Source organism: Gallinula chloropus (assembly GCF_964237585.1).
Source record: "Gallinula chloropus genome assembly, chromosome: 3".
Lineage (NCBI taxonomy): Eukaryota > Metazoa > Chordata > Aves > Gruiformes > Rallidae > Gallinula > Gallinula chloropus.
The window spans coordinates 59587406-59607191 of NC_140087.1; positions in this window are offsets into that span (position 1 = coordinate 59587406).

The following is a 19786-nucleotide window of genomic DNA, read 5'->3' on the forward strand; positions in this document are numbered from 1 at the left end:
CAGCACCACTTCATGTGAAAGTTTGAGGAGGTTTTTTTCAGACAGATGCCTATTGTAAGAGCTGGTGACTTACACAATGGGCTTTTTAAAAGCCTGAAAAAATTAATTCCCTCTTTAACATTATTAATTTTTTTACAAATGCTGAAAGTCTGAAAATAGGCCGGGTTTTGAAATAGCAGCTTAATAGTACACTGTGCATGCAACAGGCTAAGGAGAGCATTTTATTTAAGCACAGAAATCTATTTTTGGCTTAATATTCCAAAGCTTTCCTAATGCTCATTTCACTAAAATACTTCTTCAGGCACAGTCCAGATCCTGGCCAATACAAACACTGGTTTCATCTGGAATATTCAGCAAGCTAATTGATTAAAAACATGGCACAATAGGTGAAGTGTCTGTCATTTGGCTTCCACCACCAGCTCAGGAGACTTATTGTTATTATAAATAATACAATTTAGGGAAACACAAAGAACCAGATTTCCACTTACTGTGTGGAGAGAGAGCCAAATTCTGGATTTTGGGATTAAATTATAACGTGCAAGCCAGCAAAGCAGGAATGAGGAGCACCTCCAGAACTGCATTTTGATGAAAACACAGTGTGAATTTTAGCCACATGCTGCCTTTAAAGCTCCAGCTGATGAACTTTTTTGATTGTTCTTTTTGGTACATCTGCAGTCCATCCCCTATCCTACTCCTCATTTACACGTAGAGCAGGAGAAGTAGAAGTGTAGCTGTGAAAATTCACAAGCCGTGGGGGAGAGGCTCAGAAAGCCAGTGCGACAAGCAGACCTGTCTGTGGGATCTACCTTTCCTGTGCTTCCAGGGCCACAGCTTATCACCACCCTCCTCGGACCTGTATCACAACAGTGCCCATGATGTCTAGTGCAGGCACAGTCACATCTACTCATCCTGTTGCAAATATGACAGAAATCGGATGGCAAGCTGCTTCCCAGCACCCAGTGGCTTTCCTTATTTCCCTGTGCAACAGAGACGGACAAGAAAACAAAAAGCAAACAGGAGATGCCAAGAGAAGAAGCCAAGTGCGGTGCAGAATGCGAGTCCCGAAAGGTGATGGGAAATGAGGAAGGGCTCTGTATTCCTCCAGTGGAAAATATTAGAGTGTGTACACAGGCTGAAATGCCCTTATAAGACAAGCAGCAGCCATTTCTCTTTTCCTAACCTCATTTTTTTCCAATAAAATAAAATAATATAAAACAAAATCAAATCAGCTAGCTGATGTGATTCAGCTCCTTCCTGTCTGAGGTACTGTTTCTGGCTGGCTGGATTTCCTGGCGAAGATTTTCAAAGTCACCTAGGGAACCTGCATGTTCACACATGTACCATGAATTTACACAGGAACTGTCATCTGAATCCCATGAGCAGATGTGAAATACTCTGTTTTATCCCTCACTTTTCAAATACTCCTTTGCTGCTGCACCTTTTACCAGGTTGGTTTTTTGCTGTTTTGTTCTTTCTTCTGCTCATTTCTCTTTCCACTAAGACTCCTCACATTTTATCCCCTACTGATTTTCTTTCTCTCCTATAGCTGCCAGCTTCTTTTGTATCTTTGACCTTCCTTTGTCTCTAGCTGCTGTCTCTTTCCCCATTATCACTCCGCATCCTCAGTCTTCTCTGTCTGTCCAGCTACTCCACCTACAAAAGGTGAACCAGCTCTCCCATTCCCAATACAACCTATAAAATGGGAATTCATTGTAGTGTTCCCTTCCCAGCTGCGAGGCTCCATAGATTGTCCAAACTCCATGTGAGGACAGTAACATAACTGCAGGAATACCCTCTACAGTGCTCTGTGGGACGGTAGGGAAGGGTGTGGGAGAGACGGGTTGAAGAGGAACTGGCGTACATCTGCTTTTCTTGGTTGCGAATCACTACCCACATAATGTTCAGATGGCTTTGAACTAGGTCATCCCACTGTGTCCCAGATCTTCCACTGGCATCTCCAGTGTGCTGCAAAGGCCAAATGCACGCCTTTACTTAGCAGGTTCAGGCACCTGCCTGACCATGAATTCCCAGGAGGGCTCTTTCTGACTCCCTGTGCATATAAATAATGGCATTTGTACCGGCTCTGTGCCACTGATTTAGAGCGTCCTCTCCTGTACCCAGGCTGTTGGTGTGGTAAAACGGGAGGGTACAAGCAGCCCCCTTGCCAACCGAGCTTCAAATGTGCTCAGGAATAGTCTGTACCTACAAAGCACAGACTATTCAGAAATCAGCTGTGTCCTTCACACTGTTTCTAGCCTGGAATGCAAGCGCACTGAAAATCATGGAAGTTGTGTAGCTGAATGCATTTTTGTTTCATTGTTCAGAAGAAAAACATGCTCTGATGTGGAGTCACGCAAGATGGTTTCACAGGCACAAAACCTCCATCAATAAATTAAAAATTGCCTTAAAAATATTATCATTGATTATTTGTTTTATATAAAAAAGAGACAATTAATGTATCTTACTCTATATCCAATAGATGAAATATTTTCTTTCTAAATTTTAGCCAAACACCCAAACCACGACACAACTTCTTTCTTTAAAATATTTAGGTCCTTTGAGGTGAGGTGAGGGTTTCTTTGTGCAGTACTTAGTTACAAAAAGCCGCTGGAGTCTGCCAATTCTACAGCACAAAATTTATAGCAACGGGTCAAAAGACGGTTCCTGGAGGAATTCAGCACATCAGCAGTGCACATCAGCAGTCATGTCTTTGATAAATGTGTCCTGAGCCCAGGAATAAGTGTTCCTTGGTGCTGAAAGAGAAAATTGTGGACTCACAGGAGGCATGTATTTTACTGAAAGTCACACAGCAACAAGGAACTGGTAAACAACTGCTGAGGAAGTTATGGTTAACCCCATGCTCATGAACACTGAGTTTAAGAGCTCTGAAAAACAAGATTGAAGCCTACCTGGGCACATGAATTCAGGTGCGCTGCGCGAGTATAAAATGTGCAGCACCTTGGAGGATAATAAGGCAATTGCCTTAACCCAAATGAGGGATATAAAACTTTTTCAAGTGGATAAAACTGTCTCCAGACCTTTTTATTTTGACAGCATCATGAACTTCTGTTACTTGATAATTCTATAAAGCACAGGCCCTACAAGCAACAAGCAGGGATTCCTCCTGGCTCCATTGTAATGCTCCAGAGACTGGTCCTGCAGCTGCAACCAATATGAGCAACCTCTGCTTATAGGACTGCTGTTCACATGAAGCTCTTTTTCTGCCTTTCATGGGCAGATCTGCTCTACCGATCAGCTGTACTCAAATCAGTGAGACTATTTTTCAGGGCCATGAGCAGGTCCATTAAGAGATACCACAGATGCAAAAGGTACAGGCGGGCTTGGGAGGATGAAGGTGAAGTTTCTGGGTGAGTTTTCACCCAGCAGAAGCAGTGATCCCCTGGGAGGTGTCATAGCAGCCCAGCATTTCAACACTACAAGAGGGTAAGCAGCGTTGGGAGCCACAGCAGTCTGGTTGCAGCCTGTCAGTGCCTCATCACTGAAACCTCAGCAAGGGCGAGAGCCGATTAAGTCACACACTTCCAAAGGTAGTCAGGGCTGTGGTACTCTTAGCCCTTGGCCAGGATAAGGTTTTGAATGACTGGAGTACTTTGTCATTGCAGGGGTTCATGAGTTTCTACCACTAGAATACTGTAAAGAGGGAGATGGCGGTGGCTGCGGCAAAAGGAAAATGAATGGGTCATATAATTCTTCTGATTGAGATTTATGTGCCCATCTCATCAAGACTAAATTGGTGATGTAGAATCAAATGAAAGCTACGTGTGAGGAGCAGCTTAATTTGACAGCATGAAAATTTGTCCCCTGCTGGCAACCAAATCTCTCTACTTTTTCTATTAAAAACCCCCTCAGTCTAGTTAAAAAACACTCAAGCTCCCATCCAAGCCATCAGAAAAGGCAGTCCAGTTTAAAAAAACCTGGATTGGCTCCCATCTGAGCCATCAGATCATCATCCAGGTACTGGAACCATGCTAGGAAAAATATTATTTCATATTCTTTTCTTCCCAACTCCGTATCTGGCCTCTTTCCACTCAGAGAGGGAAGGCCTCCCTCTGAGAGGAATGGCACCAAGCCCTTAGCAAAATTTTTGCACTTTTTTTGAGGACTGCTTGTTATAATTCCTTTTTTGGTGACATTTCATGCTCAGGAGCAAATGCCTATCTAGACTGGTTCATTAAAGATCTTCTGAAAATGCCCTGGGACTCCTGGTAATAGTCTTCTGTACCTACTAACAAGGGAAATGTGCCTGTACAATAGGAAACAGAGCACACAACCATTTCTGAAACTATTTCATCAACTATGCCCTTCATCAACTATGAGCCAAAATTACTTACACACAAGCACTGACTTCTGGATGAAAGTGACTGTATGCGGGGCTGGCACTTACACAGGGGAGTTCCTCCAGAATAATAAGGTATACCAGAAGAGATATAAAGGAATAATTCTTTCTGGAGTAGCAAAATTTAAATGTTCCCTCTGCGGATTCGCACCTAATGCACACGATACAGGAGGAAGCGATTTTGTGGTCTGGAGAAGGATGTTTTAAAACACAATAATGTGCAGGATGAATGAACCACTGGGATCTGCAGTGTCTCTTGCCTCTTTATATCTACTAAATACAATAAAATAAAACTTCACACACTGGGACCAATGAATAAAGACATAAAATGCATCATTATGACTCACTCCAAGGCCATCTTAAGGTTCTTTTTGTTGATGTAAAATAATATAGGCTACTTAGGACTATAAATAGACTGCATGGATAAATGTAATTAGATGAATCTAAGGTCTATAGGGAAGAGATCTTATGGTATCTACTTCGCTGATGCTTGTAAGGAAGAGACCTGGTTATTAGTGTAATTCTGGATTCCTGCTCTGATGAGGACGCTCTGAAGCCTGCTGTTCAAGTGCTAGATATTTAATGCGTACTAAAATTTTATTTCTCCCCCAAATTCCTGTAAAAGCCTGGGACCTCTGGTTCTCTTCAGATTCCAGATGAAATGCTGAAGCCTAGCATTTCCTCTCCCTTCTTTTCCTACCCCATTTCCAGCAAAACACACATATATCCTATCTTGCCCCAAGGGCCTCCAGCACACTCAGCCAGCTGTGCTCAATGGAGGAATCAGACTGGGTTCCTTCAAAAAAATCCTTGCCTATTTTCTGAGTGATGTTTCCTTGAATACATTAGTCCTTGGTATCCTCCTTACACATCTGCACAGGGAGGGATATTGGACAATTTAACCCCAGACCTGAAAGATTAAACAGAATAAAAAATTATTTAAGTATCTACAAAGCACAGACTACTCAGGAGTCACATCTCTTGGTTTATGGTGTCACCACACTATGTCTGAGCAATACGGACTTCTTACTCTAAAATCCACTGCAGTCTGCTGTTACTAAATCTTTGTCAGGCATATGTTTTTACTTGTCAGGCTCCTAACACACCCCCATACTAATACCTAGTTCCCCATCAAAAAACAAATATGATTTAAAAACCTAACCTAAACCATGAGCAGGTACCTCTTCATGTCCTTGTAAAACAGACGCCCTTTTCTGCCTAACTCAGCTGAAAAAAGCTGCATGACACAGTGTTCCAAATCAAAGATGCTTGGCTGTGGATATGTTTCCAGAGAGCAAATGAATCCAGATATTGAGCACTTTCAGAGCCTTTTTGGTTAATGTTTTATCTGGGGAAAACCATAACATAATAACAAGCCCCCCCCCCAAAACAAAGATGCAGAAGTCATGCCACTATATAAAAGAAACAAAGAACGGAAGTTTCGCAAAGGGCTTTATGAACCTCACTGTGCTTACCTGATTGACCTCTATAGTGCTCTGATGTTACTGTGCTTGGGGATACTAAAAAAAACCCAACTCTCAAGTAGTTTAGATGTATAGTTCAGTATCTCTGGGTAGGGGAGGAATGGTGCAACGCATGTAATAGAAGGTTCTGCCCATATTTGTGCCCGTAACATCTTGTTTATGCCTGTGTATCCAGCCTCTTCTACAGTATGGAAGTATCTACAAGCCTGGCCATCTTCTAACTTCTGTATTTTGAAATCAAAGTGTTTGGACACTGAATTGCAACCATCTGACCCTTGAAATCCACAGGGAGACAGATCAAAAAAGCAAAGCATTAGGGAGCCCCTTTCCCAACCTCCTTCCCTGCAGCACTCCCTGAGCTGGCTGAGCAGTGCAGAGCTTGGCTCCGGTCTGGGCTGTAGCTTGTGTAAATGCATTTCTAACCTTCAGAAAGCTGATCACAGACAATGTGGAAGAACAGTTGGAAAATGGGGGATATAAGGGCAATGGGTACGTGAAATCCACAGTTTCAGAAGATTGTTCCAGGTGTTCCTGTTCCTCCCTTCTTGCCACTGCCTCCCTCCCTTTCCAATTTCCATGGCTTTGCAACCACATTTTCTCCCTTTTAACATACCTTCCTCTCCCCTCCTGCTGTGTGACAGTCTCCCACAAGCCACGAGATAAACTAACTTAGAGCCAGGAATACCGGACTGCTGAGTGACCATTCAGGTCCCCAAATACCTACCAGGTTTTCAGTAGTTTGGATTGTTGGGTATTGAACATTTATGTAGAATCTAACATTTATTTGCATGTTTAACTAGGATAGGAGGTCTTTCAAGATTTTGGTTGTAGTCTAGGATCCCTAGACTAAAACTGATGACATACAAGGATTACGAAGAGCAGCTGCTTGCAAATCACTAACGTAGCAGTAGACCAGGCTGTACAGTCAAAAATGTTTTGTGTTTTAAATTTTATCTTCTGGAGTCTGTTATATTCATAACCTAATTTTATGTTATTTACAGCAGAAATAGGCTAGAACAAACTAGAGGAATAAGTCAGAGTGGACCAGAGAAGTGCTTATTGACTCTACCTTGCTAGCAGCAGTGCATTTCTGAATGAACTGGGCTTCGGTATAACGGCTTTGCTGAAGTAGTTAATCTCCACTAGTTTATAAATATCTCACTGGAATATTTTCTTCCTGCAGAATGCTAAGAAAGGATGATACAACTTTCTGTAGGATACGGCTTTCTGCCTTTTGAACTGATGTATGTCATGACAGCCTTCCCAACCCTCATGCTCAGAAACATATCACGCCTCCCAAAATCATGACATTTTAAAAGCACTTAGTCACCACCAACTTCTTACTATTGATCACCTACCTCAGAAGTCCCTTTGAGGTCACATTATCAAATACTTGTAAGGCTTGAAATAAAGCCTTATGAAAAAGAAATCTGGGATTCCCATGCAATTGTTTGAGTATAGGAATGAAGGATTTACTTGTGAGCCTCATGACAAAATCCCAAGAGCTGGCAACATCAACAATGTGACTGTTAGTGCAATTAATGAGAACGCTTGTAAGAGATAATAGTTCCTCTGTGTGCAAAATATTCTTTCCCATAAATCTGCTGTAGAGCTTAACTTCGTATCTAGCTGCCAACATGAATTAGTCAAGAACAATTTGTGTCAAACGATCGTTATTTCCCACTCTATTAAGGCAAGAGGTTTTGTGGGCAGAAGAGCAGCAACTCAACTTCAAAATTATTTTTTTTTAATATTGTCTGAGATGACATTACTATAAGCAAATTAGGGAAACAAAATAATATTTCATCCAAGACAGATGCCAATATGATTCTAAACTATTGTGTCGGATTTGTTGAAAATGCATACTTAAAAAGAGCAATGGCTCATTTTCAGACTACAAGGCTGTGTAACGAGGCATTTCCTAGGCATCCCTCCCAGGACAGTTTAATAATTTAATTACTAATATTTCTTCTTACACTTTCAGGCAAGGGGAAAGCTTGGGGGGCTGCAGGCATGTTGAAGAAGACTAGGCTTCAGAATGGCAGAGGAAGTGGTCAAATGGTCTGAAAACATGGTAGGAGGATGCAATCCTAAAATCTTAAACCTTATACTCTTATAAGAGCAATAATTAGACAACCTAATGAAAGATATGACAGCATTAACTCTAAAATAATATAATTTTGCTGTGTACCACTCCTGCTGAACGTCAAACAAATCAGTAAACCTGTGACACATCACATGCAAACTACTCCAGTAAGCTACTGGTAGTGTAGATCAATGAAGTTTGCAATTGAGAAACAATGCAGAGGTACAGGTTAGTATTTTTTTATAATGTGCCGAAGAAGCTAAGAGCACCTAAATCATTCTGTTCCCAGCTATTTGTTTTCAGTTATTGTTTCAGGTTTTCTCTATTATGCTCTGACTGAAGTCAGCTGACTGGTTATTCGTGGAACTGGAATCAGACATAACTAACTAAACTGCTATAGGCCACTCTATGGGGACAATTTAATTTTAGCTATCCTGTTAGGCAATTTTATGTTGTCTGGGTTTTTTTTCAATATCTTTTCAATATAAATACCTCAGAAGGAACCTGTGTGAAATTTTAGCCTATTGATTTGGCGATCTGGAAAATTGAAAAGAAATTCGACTGGGATCAAATAAGTCTTCCAGGAAAACACTCACAGATCAAGCTGAATATTTTTCACATTTTCTTAGGTAAACAACAAAGAAACAACTGTTGAGTAAACAAATAAATCGGGTCCTTTAGAGAAGTAAGAGCTGCCCTGGCCACCTTTCTCCATTTTGGCTTCTCACCTTTAGGTGTCTGGTGGCTACAGTTTCCACTAAACGCGTTGAGGACCTGAATGGGTTGCATAAAGATGGGAATCTCATTGAAGGTGTTATTTAGCACATGCTGGTTTTGAGAAACCTAAAAATTTGACAAGGAAATTTGGAAGTTAATTGAATCTGCTTATAGTGACAACTGCCAAAGGCAAAGATGATGTACTGATGTTAGATAATAACCTATTGTTTCTTTCCTGCCCTGAAAGGTGATATGTGTTAGAGCTAATGCCCCTTGGCACAAGAGTTTGCTGGAATGTCCTGTTTTAGCATGGATCAGTGATCTTAAAGCTTCCCAAAGTGGGTGCAAATGTCAGTCCACTGAGTAATGAGCACTGGGGAGGATTGTGCCCTACAGGATCTGTCTAAATAAATACGAAGCTACTAGCTGTCAGTCTGAGAGCAGGGTCAAAGGCTATTTCTTATCATCTGATTGCTTGTTTGTCAAGCACACAAAACAAAACATAAAAAATAAGGAAATGAGGAAATACCGACAGGCATATGGCAGAGCTTTATGAGACTGATCGGCGTGTAGAACTGTTCCCAAACAGTCAATGTGAAAGTCATGAAAATTACTTTCTTTTGCAGAAAGAAAACATGTTACTTCATTGTGGGTGTGCATTTGCACTAGTATTTGGACTGTGAGTGTTTTCAAAGAAACATTTTGGCACAATTTTAGAAGTGAAGTCTATGTAACTGAATGACACTTCATTTCTCATAGCAGATCACTCTATGACAAAGTGGTTTGGGTTTTTCTGTCTTGTGATCTGCAGAGCCACAGAAGCCCATGCACTGCTTCCACTCCATAAGTCTCTGAGAGGTAGCAAAGAAAGTGAGAAGTAATTGTCCACAGGCTTAAATACAGAGTGCCAAACCCTCACTAGATGGATGCTAGAGGACCAGGAATTGAAAATAGTTGAAAATCACTGAATTAAAGGTAATAAAATAGTTCAAAAAAATACAGAGGCTGAGATACACTCGCTGAGGAGACAGCCCACTTCCTATTGCCTTCAGCGAGAGCCTGGATGACTCCCTGGTTCAAAGCCCATCGGAGTCCATGTGAGTCATTCAGAGATTTCAATGGACCTGGCTGCGCTGGAATAACAAAGTCCTTTTATAAAATATAAATTTGTTTGCAAGTAATTCACATATAGGAGAGGAACTAAATTCATCAAATGATTTTTTTGCTGTAAACAATTTGCCCTAAACCCAGTGCTTACCTAATTTCCCTCAAAACTTCTGTATTGTATCTGCAAACTTACACTGTAAACTAAATGGAGTAAAACTGAATTCCAGCATTCCATGGAGTTCTTTTTGAAGGTTTTATATGCTACATATACACTATATTCATATTTAAACCAGCTGTTTAACATATGACAATTTTACTACTTAGTTTATTTCTACCATTTTTCCATTAATAAATTCACCATACATGCAACCTTATGAACAGACTAAACCAGACCCAAATGTTCTAAATACACAGTCAGTTCATTAATAAATGATAATAAAGAAAAGGAACATGTACAGGGTTTTTATTCATGCTAGCTAAATGATACAAGAGAAACAGGCTGATACCATCCATTCTCACAGACCATAGGAATAAAAACATGTAAGCCTTCACCTAGCCGGGAAAAAAAAAAAAGAAGAAAGAATTAAAAAAAAAGAGTGTTTTTTAAAAGCATAAAGAAAATTCCAGAAGAAAATAATGAGAAACACATCTTTTCCTAGTTCTGGTCTTGCTCTATGCTCTGTGTCAGGTAGTACAGGTGTATCTCCTGAAACAAAAGCACACCTCAAGATTTTGAAACGTACCTAGGGAATCTCGTAGGTTTACAGAAACATACAAAAATGAAAGCACCAAAAACTACTACTACTCTTTTAAGAAACTCTGGGTCATAAAAATGGCTGCTTTTGGATTCTTGTTGGTATCAAACCTGACCACCAAACTTTATACACTTCAGAAAGCCTGCGAGCCTTTGCTGCCAGCGTGGACACGCTCACCCGTTCTACTTAGAATCAATGGCAAGCTGTGCTGCAGGTCTGCTCTGGGTGGAGATGACAAACAGATGAGTTCCCACACTTGTATGCACTTGGGTTCTTTGGGGCAATTTTAGATGAATTCAGAGGTCACTGGAAAGTGAACCCTGACAGGACGGAATGCTTAAATTACAAGGAAAAAAGCAAACAAACTTGACCCCCACTCCTTGTGATGGCTCTGACAATCGTGAAACGCAAAACAATTTTTAAAAAAGAGGAAATTACTGAAGTTTAGATAGGAAAAAGCATCTAGCTGTGCCAGTGTAGTATTATATCCCTCTGTGAAACAGGGAGATTGAAATCCACTGTATCTCCCAGTTTTCCTCATTCTCTTCTCCCCTTAAAAATTCATGGACTCGGGACAAGCATGGTGCACACTAAGCATTCCAATTGCTTTTGAAAGGAGCATTTTGCTAGTGGAAAATGTGCTGTCTCTTTGATTGCAAATGTAGTTGATTGTGAGGAGAATGAAAGGATGACCTATGACATGACCTGCTAGCGCAATAAGGTCATTTTTTTTTTTCCTTTTTACCCCTCCTCACACAAAAGATAAGAAGCTGACTGCTTACAAAGTGTTCTGCCAAATGGACAAATTAGGAGTGCCTGGACCCCCGCTCCAGTCAGGCAAGTTATTCTAAGTGAAGATAAGTGAAAGTTTGAAATGTTTTGAGGAGGAGGCAGACTGTGAGCTTTCATTCCTTCCCCAAATGGATGGATTGTGAAGGAAGAGAGCTGCGTAGAAACATCTAGCCTGGGAGTTTCAGGTTTCAGACTTGAAGTTTCTGCAGCTGAGCGGTAGAGAGGAGAAGGACGGGTTGCCCGGACCGGTGCAATGCCGGATGGCACGGGCTCAGGACAGCAAGCCTCAGTCTGACTCCCAGCTTGGCCATTTATTTTCTGTGGGGCACCACACAAGGGCATACAGGCAGGCAACATCCTCCTCTCAGATGCTGAGGCACAAGGCAGATCCTGGGTAAAATTCATACAGCTACATTAGCGTAGCATTGTTTTGGAGTAATGCCTGCCCACTGAGGACAACCCTAGCATGGTGAAGAATTCAATTTTATGGCTTTCAGATAACATGCATCTGCCAGCCAGGTCAGTGCATGGGCAAGGTTCTTTCCGTGTGTGCCCACACACATAAACACATTCTTGATCTACGCTCTGACCAATGTTCCAAGCACCTTGGTGGTGTGTTACGGAATAAAATTATCTGTGAGTGAGAAGTACTCAGATTGGACTCTGCTGTTCATTTATATACCTAGCTAGGAAATTGAGATTTGCTTATTAGCAAAACTAGGGTCAGGTTTCAACTAAGCCCTCAGTGAGGCTATGGTTGGGTGAAAGTTCCCTGGTTCCAACAAATAAACAGCCTAAAGCTCAATCATTTTAGCACAGAATTGCTTTGAGATTTGGGGTTTGAACCCTAACCCTCAACGCAGAATTCCTGAGTATGAACTCATTCAAACCGAAGCCAAAACAAAGGTTTTCATGAAACCCAGGAAGCCTGAAACACCAGCTTTCTCAGTAGTGCTACAAAGCAAGCTCCAGAAAACCACAGAAAAGCCCAAATACCGCACAAAAATTAAACAGATGGGAAATGTCATTTTCTGGAAATGCTTATTTCTTCCTACAAAACTGGCAGGTTCTCTGATTTCTGTTTGATCTCCTTCACAAATATACAGTACCAGTAATGTCCCACCTAAAGTTTACCCAGTGCACACCTGGTGCCAGCTGCAAGTCAAGAAACTATCCCATCGAAAGCAGAATCTTGATCACCTGCCATAGGGTGACAGGGCAGATACATGTTTTCAAAGCGTTTCTGGAAAGCCATCGAATGTGGTGCTGTGTGATTTCACTTCACAAACTTTTTTTTGATGGAAATGGAATATTCATGGGATTTTCTGGAAAACCTGCAAAATGAGACATGTATCGCAGTGTTGCCCCTACGAAACAGATTTGCACCATCTGACAGAATGTCGCTGTCAATTCATTTGGGCTCTGGTCCAGAGGAATCTTCAAGCAAGTATTCCACTGGAAGCATGGCAGCAATCTTGTCCAAGGGTCATATGTTTTAAATGAAGACCTTTCTTCAGCGCTTCACAGAGACTGGAGCTATGTTAAGAGACAAATAAGTGAGTAGTAAACCTGAAGCTCACTCTTGCCTAAAGCACAAGCACATGCCTTACCTTTTTTAGTAATTCTCTCAGCAATCAAAATGAGCGTATGAATGAACTTCTTAGTCCTGTCAAAATCAAATATGTGACATGGAATAAGCAACAAGACTGATTTTGTTCGTCCCTCCCTTTCCCCCCTCTCAACCCCATTCCCATTCTCTTTTGGTGGAAACTGTGGGAAAATTCCGTCCTGTGTATCTGTCAAGCTGTGTCTTCATCTGTGACCAGAACAATGAAGATAGAGAATCTGGAGATCATTTCCCTCAGCGTTGTCTTGGACATGCTGATATTATCATGGGGTTGTAGAGCATCCATGCCTCCTATGTCATGATTATATTGCTAAAATATGTGGGCATATCTGCACAGTGATTCACCATTAGGTTAAAATGAATAAAGTCAAATAGAAACTTTTATTGCCCCCCTTGTTTTAGACTATAACAGAAAATACTTGACATCTGGTCTCTTTTAATGGCATCTGGAGTTGTGTCTAAGCAGATACTGCAAACTCAGTTTCTTCAATTGCATTCAAATTTCAATATGTATTATTTTAGCAGAGTCACAAACTCTTCATTGTAGAGCTAGTTAAACTTACAAAGCAAGAAGACACTCTCTAAAACTCCTTTGTTTAAAATCTGTGTCTGTAAATTGTACACCCTTTGATCTCTGGACAACAAAGAGTGACCTCAACTTAGAGGCAGGATGAGAAGGAGAAGCTGAGGAAATAAAACATTAATTGAAAGTGGCTATCAGTTCCCTGCAACCCCAGAGTGGGATGTTTCTTGCTACCTTTTCAGATTGAATTTTGACTTTCAGTTCGCTTTTGCTTTTATTTTGAGGGGCAAAAAAAATCACCAGCAGCTTCTGAGATGTTTCGGGTCAGCCATTCCACCGTTCTACAGCCTCCACTCAGCATTACCTTCTAACTCCCATCAGTCATTGGAAGACCACCTGCTGCTGGTATGGTACTTTTCCTGACAGACACAGAATTATATGTGTTAGGGTCACTGGCAAAGAGACTGTACAGGTTCAATAGATTTCATGGCTAATGCAAAGATGTGGGCTTGCAGTCTCAGGTACTTGCGCCGCCTCCAATAGAACTAGTTACATGAATCATGTGAATAAAAAAATCACAGAACCTTATTCATGAGGATCATTCAAGGTGTTTTGGAAGTTAATTCCAGCTCTGCAGGGACAGCTCAGCAAACGGCAGTTAGTTTGGCTACTGTATGAAATTCATAAGACAGCCATGTTTTGGTCACCAGAAGGGACCAGCAATCAGTTGCAGCGCAGCATCAGTGCTCTCAAACTCGAGCTGGAGGCAGAAAGACTAGGATTAAAACTCATCGACTTCCAGTCTATGTTACATCAGTTTGCAACTGGGACAGACAGAAGACAGATATGGCCAGTTACCAACAGTTACTGCAGCTCTGCTGCCAGGCAGTAACTTATTAAGTTGCTATAACTCATCTGTCTGTCTGAACCCAAGCGCATTCAGTTAATGAGCACTCGTTAATTTTTTTTAACCATGCTGAGACTTCTATTAGAAGCATGCGATTTAGGTTTCTGAACACGGCTGCTGGGCTTTGGGAAAAGAGGAGGAAGTTATTTAACTTTTTCTCCGGCATAGAGAAAAATCGGGGTTTAGAGTTTCTTGTTTTCCTGATTGCTGTCAAATGGCTCCCACACTCACTTCCCAAAAGGCGTTTATCCTCAGCTCGTTGCAGATACTACTGCAAGGAAAACAACGAGTTCCAGGAGCACCTTGATGCTGTGTTCTAGCTGCCCAAACGTTGCTATCCTACCAAGAGCGAAATAAGGGCTTTAGAACTTTTAACATGTGGCGACAGAACTAAATATTTGCAAGTATATTGGTGCACTGCAAGAACATCAACAGCAATAGGATAAGCTGTATCTCTACGCATTGGGCCAAATCCTGCTGCCTGTTTTCAATGCAGTTACCCCAGTGAAATCAGCTGAGTGACACCAGATTTATACCCATGTAATGGAAAGCAGAATCTTACTCACCATATGGAATCCATTTGGAAAGGAGTCCAGTCATGAGTTTTATCTACAGCTTATTGAATTGTTCATTTTTCTTATTTCTGTTTTTCTTGGTTTTGTTGCAGGTTGATAAGCAATCTGAATGCCTGCTGAGGACTGAAGTTATTATTAAACATCTGAAAGTAAAGGTACCTAGAGAAATAGATGGGCTATCCTATTTCCAAAACACCATCCAAGTTCCTTTTTGTTGTTACCGCACAGAACTCTGACCCAAATCATCACCAGCCTGAAGGGAAAGTGTGTGAGTGTAAGTAAGTTATGAAAGAGTATTTACCTCTGGAACAACCTATTCAGGACCTGCTATATGTTTATACAATCACAGTTGTTGCAGAATGGGAGGAATTCCCCTCCTAGGGCTGCATACACCACAGCCCTCAAACAATGGGCTCGGCTGCTCCCAAACGCTGCAGTCCTTACTCCTGGAGACCTTCTGTACATCTGGATTTCCTCCAGAGCTGCAGCACTGAGTTCACCACAGACCCCATGCCCATCACACAGGTTACAATAGACACCACAGGCTGACAGTGTGGCTCCCATCTTACCGAGGACACCCTCAAGCATCCAAAGGGAAATCTTGTGAGTGACACGAAATGTCAGTGGATTGCATCATGAGAAAAGCCATTGCTGTGGTTCTCTCTTTGAGCCTTAACTATACTTTTTTTCCAGAGAAAGACAGGATATGCATGCCTGGAAAATAATTTGGAACCCTTAAGATATAATTAAACGTCATTAATTTCTTCTTTAAAAACCCCAGGTGTACTGTTTTAGTTTGAAAGGTGGAATTGATCCTAAAATATGTTATTTTGAGGTCTAGTCTTCAGCTATTGGGGACAGTGTGTATGAAATAAAGGAACATACAAAGCCAGTAATACAAACAATTGGCCCATAACTGAATGTTCAGCCATGTTATATTTGGAGAGTGCTGTCTTAGGGTTTGCTATACCTTCGATACACTCAGTGAAAACAAAATAATCTTCCTAAACATAAACAAGAAACATGGTAAGTAGCAATCACAACAGTTGAACATTTGTAGCAGTGCAACCTCTTTCAAGATTAAAAAGAGAAAAGGCAGGTAAGCTCTCTTTGGCAAAACTCTAGACTTTAATGAAATTGTAATAATTTCCAGAAATTACTTGGAGATGGACAAAGCCAGTCCTAAGCCAATATTTAAACATGATGAATGTATATGGTAGACATAGGTCTGCATAATTGGCATTATATTTTGCAGATTAAGAAGCAAAGGAAAATTATCTAATTACTGTCAGCTAATTAAAGGAAAACCCTAAGTCTAATATCCTCTTTGTCCTAGTTCCAGCCAGGCCAGAATTAACCTCAACAGGCAGCCACCCCAGATGAGCCAAGTGAGCTGACATCACTCCCTCATAAAAGGGATTGGTTGGGGAGGAGTGCTCCTGATGCTTCCTGGACAGTCTGAGTACAGCCAGACCTTTGGGTTGGTCCTTGCATGGTGCAATACTCTGTGTTATCTACAGGTCAGTAAGGTACTCTGTGTTACCACTGGGTGCGAGAGCAATTTGCAATGGGCTATTATTGTCCCCCTGTGCTTTTTGTCAGTAAACTGTCCTTATCCCAATCCATGGAAGCTCTGTCCTTTCTCCTCTAGGAGTGAGCAAGTGGTGTGGTGCTCAGCCACTGTTTGGGGCTGAACTGCCACACCCATCTAAAGACAGGGGTGAGAAACAAGATGTTTGGCTGATGAAAGTAGTGTCAGTGTAATACAGCAAGATTTATGAAAGCTATTTTTTGTTAATACCCAGTGACATTTTTAATAAGAAATGAGCAGCATGCTAAGTTTATACAGCCTTATGAAATAAACTGAAGATGTTCATCTGAATAGGTCTCCAAAGATACATGAGAAAAACATCATCAATTCATAGTTCTACAGAGTTAAAATAAGCTTGAGCAGCTATATTCTTGACTACTTACTTGTTGAGGAAGTTGAAGATGACACAAGACAAATACTTAGGAAACAAAGTCACAGAGTCACCTGGACCACTGTGTACAATAGGCATGGCAATAAATCTGAGTTGCAGTACAGTCAAAAGCAGGATGCTCAGCTACATGAAGTGAATGCTGCCGAGACAGCAGACTACATCTGCTAAGTTGTAGCTCTGGAAATACTTGGGCTCTGGAGGTGTCCCTAATGTTGTGCTGCAGCTAAAGGAGTTCATTTATCTGAGGAGTGAAGATACATGCTACTAATAAGCAGGACAAGGAAAGTCACCATACATTGATGTCCAATTCTGTACCAAGTTCTGAGGAGCCATGGAAAGTGTAGAAAAGACTTGAAAAAAAGAAGCAACGGATTGAAATCTTTATTTTACACCAAAACACTCAGGAACCCAAGAAATTTCTGTGTCAGATATAATGTAAAAGCACGATTTACTTCACAATACAAATGTGATTCTTCAGAGCTGCAAAAGATGGGATTATAAGCAGCTTGACTCTCTGAGCACTGGAGCTAGGAGAAACTCTGTATGGTGACCAATTAGCCACTTGGACAGCTTTATAAGGTTACAGTGAATTCCCACTATAGGCCATTTTAAGTCAGGACTAGAATGTTTTCTAAATCAGATGCTTTTTTGGAGTGCAAAATAGCTTACGAAAGTCCTATGTCTAAGTTATGCTGGAGGTCAGACTAAATGATCGGACTCCCTCCATCTGGTTTTGTCGTCTCAAAGCAGAAGTCTCAGAATAAGCTTCCAAAGGGAAGAAGCTGGACTCCTAACCTGTCTAGCTGGTACTCAAAGGAAAAGTGTTTGGTTCTGATGGACAAAATGCATTCTTCAAGTCTGTACTGTAAGTGTACTTTTTTTTTTTTAAATCTTACTACTAAATTTTAACAACTAGTCTTTATTAGTTTTGACTGTCTTCAGCAGGAGTACTTCACTTGTTAGGAAGAAGCTGTCCTCTCAGCAGCTGGTAAATTAGACAAATTCCCTTATAAAAGAAGTTTAGTGATGAGAGGAAAAGACTTTATGCAAGATTAGGTTAATATAACTGTTTACTTCCAAAAGGAAGGACCTAAAGGATAATGCCATAACATCTGTATCAAGTCACTTGTCTCAGTTCCAGAACTAATTACTATTACAAATATTGACTCTGCGCATCCTGCCAGCAATCCAACAAGATATCTTTCTCTAAATTTTCTCTTGAATCAGTCCCAACCTCAGATCTGCATGAGACTGTTCTACTGATGTTTATATAGACCTCAGGCCAGAGCAAGTGATTAGCTCCGGCTGCTTTAGCAACACAGGGTATCTATAACCTAGACTCGATGACTGCATTTACTGAGCTTATTGTTCATCTCATCAGTGAAATTGTTGTAGGTGAAGACGTACATAGGCCTTTATGTTAGATTTATTTTTCCAGATATCAGAGTTTTCAATTTTATCTTTTCTTAGCACAAATGAAGGGGAGAAAGTGAATAATGGAGTGCTGGTTTTCCTTCCAGTAAGTTTTTTCAGCAGTGTAAGTCCTTGCCAAAATGTTTAGCAAAACAAAATGAAACCGTATTAGATGGTAACTCTGTCAGGGTACCAAACTCTTCTTCCTCACTGTTTATGACCGAGGTTCCTCTGAAGAAATAAGATTTTCTGTCTTTTGGAGAACTCCCCAGTTTTTATCACATTTATTCTCATTTGGTACCAGTGGCAAGGCACTTTTAGTACTCTATTAGTATCTTACATTTCTCTGTCTTCTGGAGAGCAGTGGGTGAAAATAAAAGTATTATGTAAATACACAGATGGAAAATGCAGCCTAAGGAACACACAATCTAAATCAGATTTGGCAACACTTCAACAAAAAAAGAAGAAAAGGAAAAAATCCACAAAAGTAAAAACTGTCAGGAAATTTCTAAAATCACATGCTGCTTTTTTTTTTTGAACTGACCTAAATCTTTTAAGTAAAAAAAAAATTGAGTTCAGTAAAACCTCAGACAGGAATTCTGCATGCTAACATTGTTAGAGCTCTTAAAATTTTCTCCATTCCTTTTTCCTCTCATTCCTTTTTTTTCCACAGTGGAGCTATGGAATGGAAAAATACATTATTCATGTGCAAGGCTAGAATTCCTCCACTAAACTGGTGGTATTACTCTTTCTAGAATCATTTAAGTAGAGATTTGAATTCCACACAATTGGATGGGGAAGGTTCATACCTTCAGTCAAGGGCATGTTCTAAAAACTTTCAGCGACATGATGGAAAAGCACCAGGCACAAGTCTAAAAGACTGAGTTTGCCAGTTTGATTTTCAAATGTATAAGTATTGTCAGTGCCTTGTGGACCCTTGTGGATCTATTTGCTTGGGCACATATTAACTGCCATTAAAAATACTGAGGGTTAAAAAATGACACATCAACATGGACCATATATAATAGTGCATCTGAAGCAGTGATTTTCCTTACTCAACAAAGAGCGTGCGTTAGACCGTGTAAAACTGACCTGTTTCGAAGGTGTGAATCCCCCTGCTATACTAATTCAGCCTTCATGGGAAGTGAATTGTGTAACTATACTTTAGATACAAATGCTTAATGTTGTTTAAGTTCAGTTGGGGGAAAGTGGATGAAAACTCTGATTTTGGCTTCTTTTATTTCATTTCTTTCTTTAGGGGAGGAGTCCTGTTTTCTTTCCATAGATAGTAGATCATCTTAACCAATATTTTAAATAAGATAATGTTTAATCATCAATAAGCTAGAATTAACTACTTGATTGTTCTAGTGATAGGAACTCATTAACTGGGCTCACACAGGCATGTATATTTTGGGTTGATTTCATAGTCTGTGAAAAAAAATTGAAACTTAGATCTGCTGC